General features: G+C 42.3%; 1 protein-coding gene and 1 long non-coding RNA gene across 3 annotated transcripts in view; one reads left to right on the forward strand and one right to left on the reverse strand.

The window, feature by feature from the left end:
• TMEM132B (transmembrane protein 132B) overlaps positions 1–21,474 on the forward strand; it is a 256,832-nt gene that overhangs the window by 218,327 nt on the left and 17,031 nt on the right. The gene's annotated exons all lie outside the window — the stretch shown is intronic.
• LOC141931739 (uncharacterized) lies at positions 147–20,912 on the reverse strand. 2 transcript variants are annotated; one of them, XR_012625655.1, is made up of 5 exons: positions 20,881–20,912; positions 16,023–16,209; positions 15,417–15,515; positions 14,881–15,052; positions 147–742 (listed from the first exon to the last, which is right to left on the reverse strand). It is a non-coding gene; the product is annotated as an uncharacterized LOC141931739 (long non-coding RNA). The 2 variants fall into 2 exon arrangements; XR_012625654.1 differs by lacking the exon at positions 147–742 and having other exon boundaries at positions 14,712–15,052.

Below are 21,474 nucleotides of genomic sequence, written 5' to 3' on the forward strand. Positions count from 1 at the left end.
CCTCAGGAAGGTGTGAGGTGATAAAATACTGGTGCCTACAAGGCCCTATGTATAGATCCATACATGTGTAGAAATTAATAGATGCATGGGGATTGTGTAAATGCCCTTCTCATATATATATACACACACAGACATAGTAATCGTGGTCAGTAGACATATAAAACAAAGTCTTTACTCGGAAGAGCTTAAAACAGAGTCTAATCTTGCTCTGACATTCTTCGGCACCCACCTCTTTCTTTGACATGTTTTTAAAATACAGCCTCCAATAGCATTTTTACAGACTTGGTTTATTCTGTGATTCCCCAGGCAGCACAGTGACTCCCTCCAGCCCCACTGCTTTAACCCACCATGGCCTCTGGAGCCAGGGATAGGATGGCTCCAGGCCAGGATGGGCAGGGTACCGCTGTCTCCTCCGCGCTCTGAAGTGAAGGTGCCACACCTGGGCGCCTGCTCTGCTTTTCAAAACGCGCCCAGAAAAAAGGTCTCTGGCAGTGGCTGACAGGTTCGCTGGCTGACACGTCCGAGTGGGAGACGTCCCGAGACCCAGCGTTTGTAATTAGCAGAGGGGAGGCAGCGTGTCAGAGGAGTGATTGATGTGCCTGGGTGGTTTGGCTCGATGGGAGGCAGGCTTTGTAAACACAGCTGGTGCTTCTAGAGGTGAAATGCTCTGCTTTGGTTCATCCGCTCAAAACAGGGCAAAGTCAGAGCTTGCAGGGGTGCTCTGATCAGTGAAGGAGTAACACTGCAAAGACAGCAAAGTCAGACAGATCTGTGCTATATGGAGATGTATAAAATCTATGCGGTACAGATATTATAACGCTCACTCCTGTTCTTTTTCTGATCCCATAATAATTGTGCTAATAGCCCCATTTACTGAGTGAGAGTAAGGGCTACCCGTGTGAGAAGCATTGCAGGATATGACCTTCCAACACTCTAAAAATACATTTCAGCAGCCTGTAGCCAGCAGCTAACGAACTCTGCAGCTCGTTCAAAGGGAATTCCAGCCCGCTCCTGTTAGACAGCACCTGTGATGTCTTATGGGCTGAGCAACACAGTCCTGCCCTGGGCTGGAGAATAAAACCTCCCTTAAACAGGAGCCCAGATCCAAAATCTGTCATGAGCCAGGGAAAAGGATGTATTCTAGTAAACAGAGAAATAGCGAGCAGAGCTACATGAACTCTTGCAAGTGTCAAGAAAAGGCTGTAAAATGCATGTATACTTCATTGAAGAAGATTTGGGCGTTTGAGTTGCATGCATTTATTTGTGGAGTGCTAACAATGTACTCTCAAGCCTGTGTAAAATGGGTGTGGACACGGTGCCTGCCCTACAGATCTGGCAGATGCACAGGAGTTACACAGGGCTTGCTACAATACAGACATTCTGGGAGGTAATCCTTGCCGGTACTTGCACGAATACCCAGCGCAGTTTAGCAGTGAGGAGGGGAATGGAGATTGCTCAGCAGGACTGCCAGGGAAGGGGAGTTCTTTGTTTGAAATGCATTGTCAGAAATGATAAGTTCCTAGCAGGAAATACTATCTCCTATTTATATGCTTTATTTATTTGCTCTTTTTTTCCAATTGCTGCTTCTGAGATTACTGTTTGGATTTAATTTGCAACTCCTCTCCAACGGCTCTCAGGCTTGCTTCTGAAAACATAAGAGAAAATCCTTAAGACACACAGTTCTTCCTTAGATCTCTTACACTCAACATTATCCACTGCAGAGCAAAATTAATGTATGCCCTTCCTTATTGTTTTCCTTCTTAATTCATTTCTTTCCATAGAGGCTCAGCAAGCACCAATTTTCCAAGTGAGTTTTTAATCGCCTGAGCCCAGCGTGATTACTGTCTTCCAATCTAGTTGCCATTTGATGCAATCAGTATTTCAGAATACAATGATTATCTTTCCCCCCCCCCCCCAAAAAAAAACCCCTGAATGCTATATGGCCAGCTGGTAACACTTGGCTGCAAAGAAACATAAAATACCGATAGTGCTGTGTGAAAGAATATAACCTTTGATTGTGAGGTCTTCCCCAGCCAAGTGCATGAAGGTGATGTGAAACAGTTTCATAAGATGGGGCACAAAGAAATTTATTATTCTGATACTAAGAGCACAGGCTGGGGAGGCGGTGAGGGAAGGAAGGAGAAGACGGGAACGCAGCGTGCTGAAGTATTTCTCACTGCTGGAATGTTTGCTTTGAAAGGGCCTTTCAAGAGTACATGTTGCCAGGGGAGATTTTCTCTCCACATCTTTTATTGCAACCCCACAAATAAAAGATTTCAATACACCAATACTGGAAAACTGCAGACTTAAATAGTCCCTGCCACGCAGAAGCTGTAGACTTTTAGATTTCCCCAACTGTAGTGAGTTTAGCATGAGAGATTATCAGTGTAAAATGAGAAAACCCTTCCTCGGAGTGAATCCTTCACTGCTGTGTTTTTAAGCACATTTTGTGCACTATAGATGCCAAGCAAACATTTGCAAATTGCTGAGTGAAGATTAGGACCTGAGTACCGTAAGCAAGGAAGGAGTAACACCGAAGCAAATAAAGGGTAGAAGGGAAATGGCAGCTGTGAATATGGGGCTGCATTTTTCTTAGATCAGGCTGCCAGAATTGTGTGTCTCCTCCTTACAGCCTATCCTGCAACACCTCCTCTCTTAGCCTCCTCCTGCAGAAGTCCAGGGATGGCTTTTTGTCTCTTTATGCAACATAACACTGGGACAAAACCACACGGGTGCAGCTGGATCCTAAATAATTGCACCTAACCGTGGTGAGATGGGGAAGATCCACTCAGCACCATTACAGCTGAGATACTGGGAGGCTTCTCTTTTGTGCTATTTGTTTAATAAAGCAAATGCCCACAATGTATGGATCTTTCCCAGTATTCTCTGAGGATACCATGCAACTGTAACTGTTTAAGTTACAGCTTGTTTGTTTTTTACAATGTTGTTGGTGAGTATAGTTGTCTGAAGTCTAGTAGACAGCCATTTGCTGAGACCTTCTGTTCTTAGCAAACTTGACAATGTGGCTTGTTTAATCGCCTTATGTTATTATTGATATTTTCATCTTGTGTAACTAATTTTGCTGAGGAAAAATACATTATTGCCAACTTTGATCTCCTTAATTCTTGTAAGAAAATGCCTCCAGCCCATTTGTAGAATACACAGATGGTTTTGTACAGGAGCGTGACTCCTTGGAGAAGGTTGCTGACATTGTGTGAGTGTCCGTGGGTCAGGATGGGAAGGGATCCTACTTAGTGAGACTGAAGAGATTTTGAAAGTGGTTGCTTCTGCCTGTCTTTCAAATAATTATTTTTCTGTCACTGGGAATTTGGAAAGAGCTGCAGCAAGCTCAGGGAAAAGCCTGAAGTACCTGGAAGTGAAGGTGATTCTAAATAAAAAAGGCTAGGATGAGACTGAAAGACAAGAAAACAACTAAGGAAAAGAAATCTAAGGTATCCTGAAAAGCAGGAATCTGGCTGGAGCAGCTTATCCCTTCCCAACTCCCTAACTCAGTGCAGGATGCCGGTGCAACCTTGCCTAACCCCTTTGCTGTAGCTACAGTCACTGCCTGTGCTGCTCTCCAGGAAAGGAGAGGAGATATCCACTAGTGCTATCTAACTGTTGTCAAGTGAGTTGCCCTTTTTACCTCATGAGAAGTGGACCCTTTGTACGAAACCTTGTCCATGGCTTCTGAAGACTCTGGCAGTGCCTTTCAGGTACTGTAAAGTGTGCGAGATGCAAGCCTGAAAGTGCTGGTGTGTCTTCTAGATAGCCGCCTCTTGAGCGGCACAGGAAACCAGAAGTGTATTTTGGTTATTCTAGTTTAAATAAAATCTTCACTGGAGAATCCCCTTGAACCTGAGTGCATAGCTAGAAATGAAGTGTACTATAGATTGGCAAGTCAGAATATATCTGCATAAGAATGGCCCTTAACGCTGGATCAATAGGCACAAATGCCCTGCATTGAACATGAGTTAACTGAAAACCTGTGACCTACGCCAGCTGCAGAGAATGTCGTGTTAGGCAACAAGGAATGCAGCAAAATGTAGAAAAGCAAACATCTTACTACCATGAGAAGGGTGCTCTCTCAAGTTAAATCAATAGGACTACATCTATGACCTGCATAAAACATGAGACTTTAATAGAGTTATTTCAGTAAACAGAATCTAATAGCTTTGGTAGCCACAAACTGACTTCAGAGATGCCTGCTGCAGGGGGATGTCATGCTATAAAGATGAGATTATTGGCAGGCAGAAATAAGTTCCTTTAAACTCATGAGCTCTCCCCTTCTTGAAAGTTTGGAGTATTTACATTTAAGGGCCCTGTCAGTGGTGAGAACCCTTGTGTCCCTTTTTCATGTTATCCTTTAGCAAACAGAAAATAAACTGGACATACGGTGCTCCCTGGTACCTGCCACACCAGCCAGAGTGATTTCAATGGAAAGACTCTTAGGGATTTGTCAAAGATGGGTGCATGTCCAGGAACACGTTCTCCCTCCCGTGGGATGTTCTAAGCCCAGCTGCTCAAGCAGCGTAGCAAAGGTCACAGGGACACTGTGGCTCTGCCTCCCCACTGCTTAGTGGTAAAAGACATTCCCTAGCAAGACAGGAGGTTTGAGGGAGAGTTCCGGTTACTCTAGAAGCTCGAGAGCTCCTCTTTTAAAGATGGTTTTGATAATCCTTCCTTAGGTGTTGAAATTTCCTCAGGCACAGGGGGCGACACCTCCCTTGTGGCTGCAGATCCCGCTGGATTGCCAGGCTTCTGTGCAAGCATAGTGAGTCTTTTGGCTTTGACTGTCCAACTCTTAAATGTCTCAAAAGGGTCATCTTAGGCATCTGCCACCAGCATAAATTAAGAGGATGTGTGGATCCCACTCTCTTAAGCCCCTTCTGAAAGTCTTTTATGTGTGGAGGATAAAAGATAGGGGAAGCCACATAGCTATAAACTCTTAAGAGCTTAAAGGGACAAAAATGAAAGAAGAGCTGAAAAGAAAAAGCAGAAACAAACAGGTGAAAGGGAAGAATATGAACTCTATTAGTGAATAAGGTGAATGGACAGAAAAAAATGTATGGTTATTGGCAGCAGGTGTAGTTAAAATCCCAAACAAAACAGTGTTCACTAAACCCTCCTTTACCACAGAAGTGGGAGATCAATGCAAGAAACTATTTGAGGATTTCAGGTTGAAATAGGAAATGAAGCCACCGAAGAGCAGATGACAGCTATCCTATCACAGCGTCCAAAGTGCACTTGAGCACGAACATTGTAAAAAAAAAATCCATGTGATGTCAGCTGGGAAGCCAGTATTAAGAAAACTCCAAGACCAGTGAAGAAGAGAGGGAACATGAGTTCCTTAAAGAAAATAAAGGCAAAATCTAGTCAGCCTTCAGTGCTGATTTTCAGAGAGTGTAAAACCAGAGTATAGCACCTGTTACCCTGTGGTAGGGATGCCTGGGATACAGTATTAGTTGCACAGGACTTGTGTTCTGCTTGGACAGAAATGTGACAGTCAAAGCACTGGGTTACATTGTCTTAAATTGTTTAATTTGTACAAATGGGGAAGGGAGTGTCTCCAGAGAATGATAGTACAAAAGAAAAATAATGCATTAATTAAAAGATGAAATCTGTGCTTCACATTAACTTGTTTTTCATAGCTATAGCAAACTATGAGATGAAAGATAACAACCCAGGATTTCATGTGAAAGTAGTTCCTGTATTTGTGCCTGGACTACCTCACATCTGGATTCCACCTCTCTGGTTGTTCATCTAATCATATCCCTCTGAGTAAGCCATATAAAATCTCTGCTAACTTTAAACTAACTAGTTTGGGTCGCAGCCACTGCAAAGAATTCATCTTGAGCTAACGGACCTGAGCCTGCAATAAATGTGATACATGTAAAATTGTAATACATTTTAACCCACACCCAGGCTAACTAATGTACAGCTCCATCAGGTACACTTGCCAGTGCTGTCAACCTGCTTTGTATTCAGATTACCTAGTTAGTTTATTTCCATTTTGCTTTCCCTGTCTCCTCTTTTAGGGATTTTTAACATAGGCCTTTCCTATCCCTTTTTTTAGGGATTTTTAACAAAGCACCATTTTTAACGACACCATTTCCCTTTCAGACACGATCTGGAAGTATTGCCTTTTTTTTACATCGTCTACATCTTCATGCATTCAGTAGCTCTACGTGTGTAACAACGGCAATAAACCCAACAAATTTACTGTCTAAGCAGCTGTTTGCCCCAGTGTTGGAGCAGCCTGCAACCCCCACATCATCTGACCCTCTGAACGGGGAGTGGCAGCATCTCTCTCCTGCAGACAGGCACCAGCGATACGGTCTCATGAAGCTGGTCAGGCTCCTGCCATGCTCTATCGATGGCAGAGGCTTTAAACAAAACTGTTTCCTGAGGCTTTTAGGGAATATGTTTGGGTGATTAAGCAAATGTGGCATCATTAAAGAAATATAAAGAAATGCACATGATCAAGACAAGCAACCTTTCCTGGTTTGCTCATCCTTTGCTTACACTGCTGATTGAATATACTTCCCATTAAGTCCATAACGTGCCTTTAGGGTTTCTGGTTAGGAAAGAGAAATCATAACTACTAGTAAAAGAGCCAAATGGATTAATACATTTTCTGTGATTCCAGGGTTTGGGATACATTTTTACGTTGTATGTAGCTTTTACATATATTTTTCTTGTGATGAAGTGAATTGGTCTAACTTTAAGAAAAGAAAGAAACCTTTTTTGTTCTGTTCCCATGTTTTTTACATTCTTTGACTGTGGCATGTTTTTGTGTAACTACACAGCCGTAAGGGAAGATGTTAAAAAACAAACCCAAAGAGAAAAATCCAAAAGTACAACAGAAAACTTATGGCAGCACTCTGCGGTTTGTCACTTATCTTTCATGCATGAGTTGGAACAGTTATTTTTGCCCAGATTCAGTGGGGAAGCTGAAGAGCTTTACAGATCTATCTTGGCATTTAGATAGAGTTCATACAAGTACATGCACTGTGGCTGTAGATGGGAGAAAGACTGACAGATAGGAAGAATGCTCAGTTGTAGCTGGATTTTAACAGAGTCTTATTTGGTGAGAAAGAAACTCAGTCCACCCAGGTCATATGGGCTTTGGAGCAAAGATGATCCAGTGAAGAAAGCGATGGAGGAGTCAGGTAGCTCTACAGTGATTTTTCAGATAACTCAATCTCTACCTTTAAGCTAAAGTCAATAGCAAACTATTGATTTTGATAGGTCATGGTTTCTGAAGAGCTCTGTGGAAAAAGGTAAATTTTGCGTCATCCAAAATGTAGACATTTTGACAGTTGTTCTCACTGTGATTAGCAGGTTTAAAAAAATTCTTCTCTAAAGAGAAAACTCTGTGGTCTGTTATGTGTTTTGTAGACCCTAGCAGTCCTTAGGTCTGCAGCCCCCAGCACAGTCTTTCTGCTGTGATGTCTGGGAGCTTTGGGCCTTGCCACCCCGGGCTGCTCAGTGCAGGGCCACCTGCCCAGAAGCTACTTCTGAGCCACACACCATGTGTCCTCAGGGCTCCTCTTCGGCTTGAGGGTTTTAATGAGCTGTGTTCCCTTCTTGGTAAAAAGGACTATGACAGTTAATTCTCTTAGTAAAATACATTGAGATGACTAGCAGAGAACATCTGGAGAAATGCAAACACCGTCCAATGACTTGTGGCAGGTATGTGTAATGTGGGGCTGAATTGCGTGTTTGAGTAGTAATGTGTTGGGAAAGATGTCATCCTTGGCAATGCCGTTTCCTTAACACTGTCCTTTGCCCATGGTGGAAGACACTTAAAGGTCGAGAGCTGCAGCATGCTAATAAAAGAGGAAAAAAAGGTGGGAGGTGTTAGCAGGAGATGTCAGTGGCCCCGTAGTCCTGCAGACCCTTTAGATAGAGAGCACTTCCACCACCGGTGCATGTCAATGACAAGACATCTCCATCTTCAGTACAACAGATTCATTACTATCAATGCAGTAGCCAAACATCTATATTACAGTTGCACCAGGCATTTTCTTATCCTGCTCCGCATAGACACTCTAGCCAAGACGTGCTGCTTTCCCCCTTGTTGGAGTTTGGATTTATTGACACAGTAAAAGTCAAACAACAGACAGCAACAGAGCAGACTGCACCCTGAGTGTTCTCCCCAGACCGGGCTGCTCCTGCAGGATTTGTTCTGCTCCACTCCCTGCTTCTTCCTGCACCAGAGGGACAATTCAATCCTCTCCTGTTCCAGGCGGCGAACACAAAGGCAGCTGCTACTGTGATCAGATCAGATTTTCATTCCTGTAACTCCTGAGCTACCTGTAAACCCCTCTGTGATCTCAGGAGCAGTGCAACTGCTGTCCCTGTGTGGGTGACACAAGGGGAGCTCTGCCCCAGGGCACTCTGTGGCTCGGTTGCCTCTGAGGCTGCTCCCTCCCGCCTTAAGCTTCCCTTGTTTTTACCTTGGATTTGACCTCCCTTGATCTGGCAAGAAACCTTTGCTAGGAGTAGGAGGATTTGTAGGTGTACAGCTGTCACAAACAGTGGGTTATATAGGGGCCTATTTTCAAGGGGTTCCATCTGACGGAGGTGCAGCTTGTGTGTGTATGGTATAGTAATTCCTTTGAATTCATACGCAGAATTTAAGCTTCTAAGTTGAGGCTGTGTCACAACTGAAGCATGCCATCTTCAGCACAATCTTAGATCTGTTTATATACAGAAGCAAATCCAGTACTTAGCATTAAGGAGTTAAGCTAAGTCTCATGATTGTGTCATTCTGACATTAAAGAGAGATGAAATATTTTCTTGGAAAAGATCTGCTGTGTCATTCAGTCACTTCCTGACAATTTCAAGAGCCCTGAGACTGTACACTTGAATGGAAATCTGGCTGTATTTTTGGTACACTGAGACTTTTTTCTTTCCAGTGCATTCATCCTAAAGGACCTCCCTCTGTTTCCCTGAGTGACTGCCCAAGAGCATTCCCTACAAGTACCCGTCCGCAGGAGCACAGCTCTGCGCGGGCAGTCACCAAGGAGATGACACAGCACAGTCCAGTGGGAAGCTCCCAGAGCCTGTGCTAGCACGGGAGCTGGGACATCTGGACAGGAATGGAGATGATGGGAAGGAGCAGAACGCCCCTTTTTACCTTCATCATCTGCTCCCCTGTAGCCAATGAACATTTCTTCTCTCATCTTCCCTGTGCTGTAGATAAAGCTCCCTGTATTGTTACAATACCGCTGTCATTTGAAAAGTGCTTTTTGCTATGCACGATATCTAAGAATACTGTAGTTACAATATTGGCCTTATGGGTATACACAGACCCTCCCTCCAGAAAAGTGACAACACGGGTTGAAAATCAAGTTCAAAATCCTTTTGGGGCCCTTTTGGAGCCCATCTGTATTTCCAGCCTTTAGGGAGTCCACATTTTTAAACTGTTTAGTACCTACTACAGCTAGTTGCTTTTTTCAGTTTGAAAAATTTAGTTTTTCACAGACTAATATGACTCCAGGAATGAAAATTTTCATATTTTGAGTGTTGTGCTAAAATTACAAGCATTAGCTGGGCTGTAGTGCATGCAGTGCAATAGGATGTGTGATCTAATGATGTCTAGAAATTGTTTGACCATCTTGTACGTGCGAGGAACTTGCATCATCTTTGTATATATCTAAATTTGATTCTTTGAATTACATCCACCTGTGTCACTTGGCTTTTTCCATTTACTGAATAGGGAACTCTCTCCTAATGCTCATCTTCTGCATCATCGTATATTAGATGAATAAAACAGTTTAGTCCAGAGAAGGAAGGTAATTTTTTTAGGTAAAGGCTCTTGATGTTCTCTCCAAATAATTTTACTGAAGCACTTGGCTGAATGAATGCAGTTTGAGGGCTGCTTTTGTTGGCTGTGTTTGCTGTCTGAAAGTCCCTTTTTCCTTTTTTACTAATTAATGAATTATTTGTTGCTCAGAGACTAAAAACTATCTGGGAAGACTTATGAATGTCGATGCACTAGTATTTAGGCATAGGACCAGAGTTTTCTTTACAAAATAAAAGTGTACTGCTGTGTATTTAAAAGCTCTTTTTGGATTTTTTTTTTGGTTTTCTGTTGATCCTTTGGGATAGGGATGGTGCATCCTTTTGTTCCTGGAACAAGATTAAAGGCTAGATCAGTGTGGCTAACATTCATGACTTAACACATTACCCAATACTATGTTAAGTTCACAAGCTTTATTACTTGGCTGTCTAGTCTTCTTCTGGGCTTGTGGCTTTACAGTACTGTTGTAGTTGCCATATATTCAAACTGCATTCCTAGGGAAGGGGTGCAGTTGTCCTTCGGTGGGAGAAGCAGCATACAGGGCTCCTTTCCTCTATGGAAGTCCAGGAGCAGCACAAGGACTTTACATGCAGTTGTCCTGTTGTGAGCATCCTCCCATTTACTCCACAGTGTTTCTGTGCAGCTGGGAAGGGCTGAGTGGCCGGTGTCCTACACGAGGACTGCACACACTTAGCACCCTTGAGCTTTTTGCACACTGGGTTGTAGCATCTATGAAATATTTGTGGGAGATGAGGAAGTCTCAAGGTGACTTGCATCCTCCAGGAACGTCAAGAAACCAGCAGGCACAGAAGAGCTAGTGAGCTTCAGCCATTAGAACTGACCTGCTGTTTTTTTTCAAGTACACGTTCTTTAGAAACCTCTATTTCCCCTGTTAAAATTTCATTGAAAAAAACTGAAGGATACGCAATACATGAAATTGAATGAATACGCATGTAATTGTTTCTTTTTCTTTTAATTTCATGGAACCTTAGATCTTAAATTTCAGTCACAGGGATTAGAGCCATGAATCATGAACACTAAGTTTACTTAGTACACAGAAGATTACTTTTAAAACCCATTATTTTACAAAGAACTTCAGTGGAACTGAAGTATGTTACATCTGCCTGAATATTCTCCTGTCTTACTACTTTTCTCAACGATGTGTAAATTATTCTGTCAGCCTATAACCCCATTTGTGTGAGTAATTCAAGTGGGGAAAAAAAAAAAGGGAGAAAAACCCCACCTTAGTTTATAGCTCAAACATATGTGTTAGTTTCACCTAATTAATAGTTTTCACAGAACAGGTTCAGTGTTTGCAATTAGAACTGGTGCAAAAAAAGCTGGTACCATATGCTGGGGTTTCACCAGATAAATAACTCTTAAGTCCTTCTGGGATGCCAGCTGATGAGCGTGAAGCGCATGGATGTTTACTTAAAACTAACAAGTGTTGGTAATGCCTGATCTGTGGAAGTTTAAGGACCAAATCCATAAGCAAAAGCCACCTCTTTACCTCAGTGTGAAGAACGAAGATGTCTGTCTAGAGATAAGCTTGCCTATCTGGGAAGGATCTTAGCCCAGCAGAGGTACTGCATCATGGTGACAAGGCAAGTAGGAGCCATGCTGGCTTGTGTACTAGGCTGTGTAAAAGAAACAGAAACTTGTGGTGCAAGAATGGGACTGGCATAATTTCAATTGCAAATGGACAAGGAAGCAGGAGATCCTGCTCTGAGCTCTGGTCCATGTGTTCCCATTATCAACAAAAGTAGTGGTTGAATGAAAAAAAAGAGCGTTCCTGAAGTTTCCTCCAAACACAAACTGTGCTGAGATTTAAATAAGCTTGAACCACATGAGATAAGTTTCATGTGCACCTGCTCTTCTGCATCCTGGCAGTGGAACTGCTGCTCTATAGATAAAGAGATAATTGTAGTTTGTCCAAACAACTTGAAATATGACATACCAAAGAACTTCAGCCTCTGAAAAAAACCACTAACTAAAAATCTCCCTATTCCAAGCTTGTGTCACTACTGGCTGTCACTGCATTACAATAGACAGTGGAGTCCTTGCATCCTTTAAAAAGCCTGGTCTGAGGCCAGTAAATCAGTAGAAAGTCTCTCATTTGCTTCAATAGGGTTGGATCAAACCTAAAAAAGGCATGTTGTATCCCCTACCAGTTACATCCCATTTTTCTTTCACACATCTGGTTTCCCAACCGCCTGTAGAAATGTCTGTGCTAAGACCAATAGCATCACAGCCACCACTATCTTTTAGTTATGGGTGACAAGCATCATTTTTTCTCGAGCAGGGGAGCTGGCATTCCTGATGGACCAACTGCTGTCTATTCCAGGTACCGTGAACAAAGGCGCTCTCTTATCTTCCACAGACACCAGCATCTCAATATGGCCATTGATTTGATGATCTCTCTTAATCTGCACACAGTGATGATAAATCAGTGGGGAGAGCAGAAACAGTAACTTTCAATTCTGCCAGAATTCCTCAGCTTGATTTTTGTAGAAAAAGTGCAATTAATAGCTCAGCTGATGAGTAAAGGAACTTGGTACATGGAACAGAGCACATTTTGGCAGCCACTGTGTTCTGCTATTAGCTGCCCCCCAGTCACTTTCAGTATTCACTCTACATAATCAATAAGAACAAAACGCCAGAGCGTCTGCCCTTCCTAGCAGCTGCACCACCACCGTGGATGCACAGCAGTTATTACCGAGCCTGAATTAAGCCAGGCCAAGCAGCAGGCTGGAGTCTGAAAGCACACCCACCTTCTTTGGTCCTCCCCTTTCAACCTGTGCATCCGCCAAACTTATCATCTCCAGCAGGAACGCCCCTGCCCGGCATGCCGGAAAGTGAATGAGAGCAGCTGCTCTGCACCTGGGACTGAAATCCTGGCAGATCTCATGTGTTGTTTAATAATTTTGCATAGATCAACAGTTTTTGAATAGTGCACACTTCATTCAGTACAGCAGGTTTTTAAATTATCATTGAACATTCATGGATCACTGCACCTTTTCTAAGCCACAGCAATTGTCTCTATTGTTAAACCAAAATGTTAATGTCTTCCATGCTGTCCTTCCCTCTAGTTCAGTGCATTTCAATGGGGGTTAAAAGGTAAAAAAACTCTAAAACTTCAAATATCCATTCACATCATTACAAGCTATACCTAGTCTCATCTCCCTCCTCCCCCAGTATCCTGCTTCTCTTCATCAGTAGTGTTAACTAGTGACATCTACAGAGAAAATGAGCAGAGGCTTCTTCAGTAAAACACAGGGTATGTGCTAATTGCTGCTGAGCTGCTACTAAAATGGTCTCATGTTGTCCACGTCGAGCTCTGTGCATCTGTGTAACGGATAATCCCCTCCACAAGCCTATCGTGTTCTTCTGGTCTCTTGAACACACAGCACTTCAGTTTATTATCTGGTTTTCCAAATCCATGCTTTCCTGGACAAAGGGTTTTCCTTTCAATCTTGCTTCTAACTCATCATTACATTTCAGACCTGAGTCTAAATTACAGTTTGTATTTTGTACCACTGCCATGAGTAGTCTTCAGGACAGGCCCAGTCTGGCAAGCACAGTTATGGATATTGATATTACCTGTATCTGTAACGTTCTCGGTGCACACTGTAGCCATGGGGATTGTGAGAGGCCCTGAACTGGGTCTGGGTTGGACTGAGTGCTGAAGCACTTGTGCTCCCACTAACTCCTCACTTTCAAAGCAAGTGATTATCAGATTGTGCTTCTGTCTCTAATAAGAGAAACCTGAAGTCCAGACCTGAGTTTTGAATCTCTGACTTTAGTCCTTTAGAACAATGAAACTGTGAAGGATGACCATTACAAAATAATTCCAAAATTACCTGGATTTCCCAATGGATTAGTTCGTGTGGTTTTAGAAATCTCCACCTACCTGGTTTAATGCCTGATAACCTCTGAAACTCTGGGCTTTGATGCTTGATCATTCTCCACTTAATTCGATTGGATTAACTTCAGCAGTTGTAAGATCAAGACTTTGGGTAATTAAAAAAAAAAAGCAGGTGAATCTGACAATAACTAACCCAAACATAGCAATATTCGTGCTGACAGATGATGTGACTGGCCTGTTGTTACAGGATACCACAGTGCTCTGGGGGCTGAACAGACCTTCCTGCCCCAATCCAAATTTCCCCAAACAACAAGATTAGGGATACCTCTTGTTTCAGCGTAGAAGTATGTGGTTTTCTTCTAGGTCGATGTTGCAGTTTAAGACTACTTAAGATGAAGAGCATTGGAAATGCTTCAGGCTCATCTTGACATATTTCAGGTTTTAATTTTCTCCAGTGAAAGCTGGTAGTGGGGGGGTGTGTGTGTGTGTGTGTGTAAAAAATCATTATATTCATATTTGTAAGTACAGCTATTGGACTGCATTGAATCATGCAGTTTGTATACTGCTTCCGTGTAACGTTATTATTCACTGATAAGATGAAAAGCAAACACATATTGAACACATGGGATGGGGAATACTTAAACTCTTGCCATTGTTTCTACGTAGGAAACAAACCTTAGAATATATCTCGAGGGATTCCTATAGCCAACACTTATATCTGAAACTACAGCAGCTATTCCAGAGAACAGTACTTGAAGAACTGATTTGCCAATAAAAACAAATTAACGTGAAAAGAATGTTTCAAAAATGACACTTCCAAAACTACTCTGCACATGTCTAAAATTAAAAGGGAATAAAACTTCTGTTTTCATTAGTTTCAATTTCAGCATCATGTCATTTGCCATCCTTTACTCTGTATATTCTTAATCTACCATTTGCCTCAAATTGCTTGGAGACGATATCTGCAGACCCCGGTACACATAATTAGCTGGGGTGGGGGGAAGCAGAACTATTGCCAGAATTAACTGCATAGAAGAATCCCTGCTTGTGGAAGAGGCTGAGGTAAATGCACAGTAAATGCCTAGCAGGCCCCATGCAGTGCTTTGACACGTACAATGCAAGGGCTGCTTTGAAAGTCGCACTGCATTGCTGCATGGGTGTCAGAAGCAAGGGCAACGTCTCCTCCTCACGGGGTGCTTCTCACCTCGCTGGGTCCTGGGGGACAAGGCGACGTCTCTCTGCAGGAGTCCCACACAGCACCGCTGCTGCCTGTACAGGAAAAGCGTGGGACTCGCAGATGGCCCAGAAGTGCTTTGCAGAGGTCGGCGTTCAGTTGCCAGCACAGGGCGAGACACCGGACTGTCTGCCACACAAGCCTGAAAGGAGACAGTACGATCTTCTGGGGCAGAACTGTGTAACTCAGCCTTGGCCAATTAGTTTTAGTTTTTAAAGGGAAATAAAATGTAATGAAAATTTCTACTTTTATATTATCACTTGACATGTGCATATGGGAAAATATTGTGTGCTAGAATAATTAACATGAAATGACATGACATGACATGACATAACATAACATACAACTACAGCCAAAACAAGAAGTCTGACCGACTTCTAGCCTGACTAGTATCAGGCATAATTCTGAATTTAAATAAAGCCAGCATTTCTTAGCTGAAAAAGGTTTGGGAAAACCCTTTGTTTGTTTGCTTGTTTGTTTGTCTAAAGACATGAGGCATATCTTACCATCATCCCTTTGTTGGTTTAGGAGCGACTGCAGCAATGTCTTCAGGCAGGCACAGTGCAGAAGGAGACAGGAGCCAGGGAGGGCACGGAGGTAACTAGCTGTTTGAAAGAGGGAGAAATAAGAGGATAGGAAGAAGAGTAATCCTTTTTGTCTTCACTATTACCCAAACACTAAGCCAGATTCCTCAGGCTGAGGAAGTAATTTCAGAGTATGCTTCTAAAGCAAACATGTAACTGTAATAAAGTACAAAATTATCCAAACCAGAAAAAAAAAATGATACAGCCGTGCTGTGGCCATATAAAAAGCTGCAAGAGGCAGAAGAGAAACACACAGTGTAAGGGTTTGAAGTAGCTCAGCAAATCCTTCCTAACAGGCTAACAACAATGCCAGGAACAATGCCACAGACAAGGTGGACAAGAAGGCATTGAGGAAATACCACAAAATTACAGTTTTAAGATTATTATGAGAATGAGCCTTTTACTTTAGGCACCATTCACTTTAAAATCTTGTTACAATTGTTCTCTTTATAGCCTCAGCCACAATAACGAGGCTTTGCATCCCTTACGCAGTCACTGCAGAGCAGCACGGTGCACTATTCCTCTGACCTTTTTTAAATGTCTGTGATTTGCCAGTCTGTCATTCCTGCCTCTTCTTCCACGAGGCTCCCAAGACCAGCGGTGGCTGGGCCTGCTCGCAGAGGACTCCGGTGGCTGCAGCCAGACCACATTCTGGGCTCTGCCTCGTATGCTGGACATCAGAAATAGCGTTGTCTCAGGCAGGGATTGGGGTTTGCTGTTGAAAAACCAGGGTTACAAAACTGAAGAAGTCTGCACATCTGTCCCATTAAACTTAAGTTTTTTTAAAATGCCAGTAGATCTTGACTCCAGGCAAAAAACTCCTCTCATAAAGGCCAGTTCTGCTGAAGTACTGGTGAAGGCTCTTTTGAAAGCAAGTGTAAAAAGGACCTCTTTTCAAGGGTGAATTTGAACTTTGAATTTAAATCATTTGGGGACCTGACTGGATAACAAAATGGCTATAGCTCTCAGCTGAAAAGACTCTGTTAGACCCAATTCTGACACACACTACGCAAGCCTCAGTTTCCTCTTCTATAAATGAGTTGTAAAAATGCCACCATCCATTTGTTTTTTGTGCGTCAAAAATTCACAGATGAAAAGTACCCTTGGACAGTTTGGCATTGTACTTGGTACCACTCTTGTTGCTTCATACCAAATTAAACAGAATTAATTCATTTGGGTGGTAGTTTTTCCTTTAAAATTCATTATACGTGTGCATGCACAGCTGTGTGTGCACACACCATTCGTGTTAGTACCAGTGAGAAGCGTATGTCTGAAGGTGAAAACAGATGAATGTGGAGATGAGGTATGGGCTGGGAAAGCCCCGCCGTGCTGCGGACTGGAGCTGCCCATGTGGTGGGCCTCTCCTGAAGCCATCCTGCTCTCTGCTCCCACACAAGAGAGTGCTGGGGAAAAAAAGGTTGTGCCAAGCAGGCATTCAGCAGCAAAGTCTTCTTTAATCGAAAAGCTCCTGAGTGGTTAACAGCCACAAGGCTTGTGACTGCTTTGTGTTACATCTACTGCATTCAGGCTCCTCACAAAGTGACCTGCAAGCTGAGGGTAAGGTATGAGCTTTGGAATCAGACCTGCATGTAAAGATGAACCACTCAGCAGGCATTATTTGTTTTCTTGTCAGTTCACATTCCCCCCATTTTGCCTGTTCACCCAAAGCATGTATAAACCTTTGCTGACCTGAACATCAAACAGTTTCTTAATTACCCTTTTGGAATGCTAGCTACTTTGGTACTGGATTAGTCTAAAACGAGGAGGCTGTGACAGACTGTACAGGGCAAATTGTGCTTTTTACAATTACTTGTGGGGATTGGAGCCAACCACCTGCTTCAAAGCCCGGAGAGGTTAACTGCAGCTCTCTTTCTCTGTCTCTCGACCTGAATACCAGAGCACATCACTGGCCGTCCTGCCCTCCTGGCTGCAAACTGTCTTAAATCACACTTTCTGATTTTGTCAGGCAGTTGACAATGGATGGTGACAGACTGTTTTAAACAGACTTGCTCTGTGCATTTTAGATGAGAGGGCGGCTTTCTAAGTTTGCTGTGTCTTCTCACCGAGTAGTGTTTGCAGGAGAGATTTAACAGCATTTTCCCTCTTTGTTCCCTCAGAACCAGCAGCTCAAAAGAAACCTGTGTGTTGAGTCTCCTGCTAACGTAACTCTGCCTGTGTTGCCCTGCTGTGTCAGAGCTTGCCCCGTGGCGAACCTGAACGCTTTCTGATGTAAACAGGCACGCGCTCCCCAAACTCCAGCATCCGTTGTATGAGTTCCCCTTCCAGCAGCATCCCGAGCCACTCCTGGCAGTCAAGAATGTGACTAGAAAAGTATAGAGGAGACTTAAAAGGGGAGAAAGTGAAGGGGAACAATTGCTGTAGGCCATTGGCCAAGAGTCCCCAAAGCTCAACGTGTGTTTCTCATTCCCTCTCCACTTTGGAGGAGAGTGCTGTTAGCGTGAAATCACAGCTCTCGTCTGAGACCTGGATGAAACGAATTCTTTGTCCTGGGCCTGTAGTAGATCCCAAGTGAAATAGAAGTGCTGGGCATTTTCTATACATGCTCAAGGTTCCCATTTCCTTCTGATAACCCAAATCTACTTTCAAGTAACAACTGCTGTAAGGTGCAGTGAATAAAACATAGCAGTAATTAAATGCATGTCAGTGTAACAGAGGCTTCCTCAGGTGAACTTTAGTCTAGCCTGAACGGTTAACAGTGGTCATGGTTTCACATACTTCATCATGGGATTCCACTGGATTCAGCTAGTTTTCACCCTTATTTGCACAAACTTAATTTTCCTTTAAAGAGAGTAAATGGACCTAATAGAGTAAATCCAGATAGAGAACTGAAAAAACAACAATGCCTCTCTTCAAGTTTTCTTATCAAGGCTGGATTATTTTTTAGAAGATAGACTTCAGTGAAACATGAGCTCTGAACTCTACACAAGGCCACTGGGTGAACTTCTATAGCATAGTTATATATACTGATTTATACTTACCTCTTGGTCAGTATATAAATGACTGAACGGCTTGCCTAGACATATAATCTATGAAATTTGTAAGCCTGGCCTGATATTTTTACAGCTACAATTAAAGTCCATCTTTCAGTTCCCTAATTTAGTACCTTTCTTGCCTGCTGACAAGAAGACAAGAACATTTTAAGCAGCAAGAAGAGAATCTAAAATATTAGCCGCTGTCATGTCAGATATTAGTTATTCCCCTGATCTCGTCTGGATGTTTATCCCTCCTTCTCTGAGTTTTCTTAATGTCGTGGTTTAACCCCAACCAGCAACTAAGCACCACACAGCTGCTCACTCACTCCTCCCCCCTCCCAGTGGGACAGGGAGGAGAATTTAAAGAAAGTAAAAGTCATGGCTTGAGATAAGGACAGTTTAATAACTAAAATAATAATGATAATGATAATAATAATAAAGAAGATAACAAAGAGAGGAATAAACCCCAAGAAAGACAAGTAATGCAATCACTCACCACCCACTGACTGATGCCTGAGCAGCAATCCGCCCCCAGCCAACCCCGCCATGAGCATGACATCCCATGGTATGGAATAGCCCTTTGGCTAGTTGGGGTCAGCTGTCCTGGCCATGCTCCCTCCCAGCTTCTTGTGCACCTCCTCGCTGGCGGAGCAGGGGAAACTAAAAAATCCTTAACTTAGGATAAGCACTACTTAGCAACAACTAAAACACTGGTGTGTTATCAATGTTATTCTCACATTAAATCCAAAACACAGCACTGTACCAGCTACTAGGAAGAAAATTAATTCTATCCTAGCTGAAACCAGGACACTTAATTATTTGTCTTGTATCAATTCTCACAAAACTCCCTAGATATAGGCTTTATGATTTAGAATCTCAACTGCTCTTTGAATTAATGGGCTTGCTTAAGGTTATGCTTAAACTTTCCAAACACAACTGTGACACACTGTGAGGGGGAAACAAAGGTTCTGAGTATGCTCCATCTCATCTGTGGTACTCCTGAGCCTGGAGTCCACTTTAAGCTCTTTATCAGATAGCTAGATTTATTTATTTTTTAAAATTATTGTACTCACTAAGCATTTATGTGGAAGGAGTATTCTTTCCAGAAGAGTGACTTAGTTTCCTTTGCCTCATCCCTCATAACCTGGCTTAGTCCCTTTGTGAAAAAGCAATTGATTGTAGTTTCAGTACTTTGATTAGGATCTCAGAAGCTGACTTGAAAATGGCAAACATGGAAGTGCAGCTCTTTTACTTTCTATATAGATATTGCATATGGAGAGAAAAACATCAGACAGTGAACTTTTCTAACAAGAATCCCGAGGCACTTGACACTAATAATAAGCAGTACAGGAGAATGACCTTAGTTGTACAGTGATGTTATAAAAGGTCTGAAAAGTTTGGCTGCATGGTCTCACTAAGTGTGAAACAGTCATCTGATATGGTCGATGTTCAGTGGATATATACCAACAGGCACAATGTTTCCCAAATGTTTCTCCTTCCATGCTTGGCTTAAGAGTTGCCGTAATTTTCAGAGTCACAATAATTCTGGAAATAGAACTTGTCACTGAATGACCTGCATAAAAGTTGCTTGTATTCTTTTGAGCTGATTCTTAGGCAAGTTGCCTATAAATCTTAAAAGCATTATGAGAGCCATTTAGGCAAAATTTTGTTATTTAAATGTGCTCCATATGATAGTAGAACTCAGGTGTTGTCCATCTAACAGCAATATAGCATGTTAGAGCTCAAGAGAAAAATTACATTATTCCAAGATTTAAAGCAGGACAAGCTTAATTTCAAGAAGTCGTATGTGAGAACTGCCTTTGAGAAAAAAAATGGGCCGCTACACATTTTCTGTAATTTTTCTTGGCTCAGTAACCCTTAATTCCTGTTAATATCAGAAAAGATTTGAGCTACATTTGCAGAGCAAACTCAGCCTGTGTTTCAGCATATTCCCCACTGAAGTCTATATGAGTTATCACAGTAACTCCAGTAAACCAGGATTTAATCACTGGTTTAGCCAGAATCCCTTCAGATCTGAGTCCCACTGCATTATACAACATGACAGAACAGTCCTGACAAGAGACCAAAGTCCATTTCAGTAACACAACTACATCTCATGAGCCATGGTTTTAAAAGATTAAAACCACAGTACATGGATAGACTCTGTTGGAGACTATCACCTCTCTCTCGCTACAAAGTAGACTGCAAACCTGTATATGGATACACATACACATACATATAGACACATATATACATGTATATGTGTATATATATGTGTATATATGTATATACATATATATAAACATGTTATACATTAATCTAATAAGTGTGTGTATATATATAATCTAAAAGTACACACACAGGCACGTTCATAAATATGTTAGAAAACGTACCTCATGAAGAAGGAGTTCTGTCTTTCCAGGATGCAGGTCAAATGTGCTGCTACGTCGTGTTCTTTCTATAAATAGGATCTGTGCTCAGGACCTTGATTTTGTGCCAAAGGATCCCTGAGACCAAGAGGGTAGGTGAGTGGTAGCATAGAGCCCACGTGCTAGTTTTGGCAGTAATTTCATATAATGACACAAAGCAACTATGAATACATTTTGCTAAAACAATTACTGAGAAGTTCTAAAAATTAATGCTTCTGCTGCATTTCTGCTCATGAGCCATACGGGGATTTCAGCATTAGAGTGCTCAAGGAAAAAGGAAAGGATTCTGTTTTATGGTTCTGAGTCAGTCTTTTTCTTAGTAACATATGGCCCTATTTTTTCCAGGTTCTTTAAGCAAGTTGTAAACATAAACTTTGGTGCACATGGAGTTTGATTCATGAAGAGTTTAATTTGCCTAGTATAAAAGATTCACATAGGTTATATAACATCATTAAATTATTTTTGTAGTTTGAGTAGTATCCATTGAGGAAAGCAGAACTGTTTCCCTGGGGTCCATTTATCACTGTTTGCTACTAATTAGAAAACTGAAAATGCAAT

This window comes from Strix aluco, chromosome 18 (genome assembly GCF_031877795.1).
Source record: "Strix aluco isolate bStrAlu1 chromosome 18, bStrAlu1.hap1, whole genome shotgun sequence".
NCBI classification, from domain to species: domain Eukaryota; kingdom Metazoa; phylum Chordata; class Aves; order Strigiformes; family Strigidae; genus Strix; species Strix aluco.